The following is a 1,754-nucleotide window of genomic DNA, read 5'->3' as shown; positions in this document are numbered from 1 at the left end:
CTGGCTACACACGGTAGCCATTGGCAGCCCACTGCTACAGGGGCTGCAGCCTAGGCCGTCTCCGGCGACTCACGGCAGCCCAGCTCCAGGTTGAGCTGTTGTTCCGCATCTTAGCTGTAGAGGGCAGTGTCACTGGCCCTCATGTGGGATCCGAACCGGGGTCCTCTGGCGTCTCAAGCCAGCTGTTAACCAACGCGCCACTCAGCCGGCCCAGCATTAACTTCTTAATAATATCTACTACCCAGTTTATGTTTGGTTGTCCCTGATTGTATGAAATATATCTTTTCCACATTGGTTGTTTGAATCAGGACCAAACAAGGTACACACATTGCGTTTGATCAATAGGACCATTAACTCATTCTTAATCTATAATCATTCCTCTTCGCTTGTTTTTCCATTCCAATGATTTGTCAAAGAAACTGATTAATTTACCATAGGATTTCTTATGATTTACTTGATTGTGTTTTCATATTATTTAATGTGTTCATTTATCTCCTTTATTTCTTATAAACTGGTATTTAGATATAGAAGATTTCGTATATTCAGGATTTTTACTTTTCTGATGGCAAGACTGTTTCTTGGGAAGAGTTGTTTACTTTCTATTGCATCATACAATGTCTCAGCCTGATCCATTCATCATAAACTTTCCCTTCAACTTTATTTTTTTAAAGACTTCTTTTTAGTTTTAGGTTCACAGCAAATTAAGAGGAAGGTACAGAGATTGCCCATGTATTTCAAGCCCCCAACTCGAATAGCCATCACCCATCTGGTGAAGAATGTTGCTTCCCATAGCAGTATTTCACCTCAGAGTGGTACATTGGTTATAATTGATGAACCTACATTGATACATCATAATCACTCTAAATCCATAGTTTGCATTAGGGTTAACTCTTGGTGGTGTACATTCTAAGGGTTTGGACTAGTGTACAGTGACATATATCCATCATCATTATAGTATCATACATAGTATTTTTTTTTCCTGCTCTAAATATCACCCAAATTCTATAGTTTACATAGGTTTCACTCTTAATGGCGTACACCCCATGGGTTTTGATATATGCGTATGTATAATGACGTGTATCCACCATGTTACTATCATACAGAATAGTTTCACTGCCCTAAAAATCCTCTCTGTTCTGCCTATTCATCCCCTTTCTCCCCCAAACCCCTGGCAATCACTGATCTTTTTACAGTCTCCATAGTTTTCCATTTCCACAATGTTGAATAGTTGGTTCATACAGTATGTAATCTTTTCAGATTGGATTCTCTAATTTAGCGATTGCATTTAAGGTTCCTCCATGTCTTCTCATGGCTTGATAGCACGTTTCTTTTTAGCACTGCATAATATTCTGTTGTCTAGATAGACCACAGTTTATCCATTCACCCACTGAAGGACATTTTGGTTGCTTCCAAGTTTGGGCAATTATGAATGAAGCCACTATAAACATACATGTGTAGGTTTTGTGTGGACACAAGTTTTCAGCTCCTTTGGGTAACTCCTAAGGAGGGCAATTACTATGGGTTGTTGGAAAGTCATGACGTATTTTGTATGTTTTACAAATGTCATTTATTTACATAAAGAACAAAGATCAATCAATGATATATTGCCCATTTTGTTCAATAACCTTTTGCCATCTTTTAGTGAGCTTCATAGTTCCTTGTTCATAGAAGGACCTGTCTTTATTTGTGAAAAACTGAACAAGGTGCTGATTTACAGCCTCATCTGAATTGAACGTTATACCATGCAAGGAGTT

The sequence above is a fragment of the Hipposideros armiger genome, unplaced genomic scaffold (assembly GCF_001890085.2).
Source record: "Hipposideros armiger isolate ML-2016 unplaced genomic scaffold, ASM189008v1 scaffold_1, whole genome shotgun sequence".
NCBI lineage: Eukaryota > Metazoa > Chordata > Mammalia > Chiroptera > Hipposideridae > Hipposideros > Hipposideros armiger.
The sequence above is the reverse complement of the archived record's forward strand: the minus strand, read 5'-3'. Positions refer to the sequence as shown.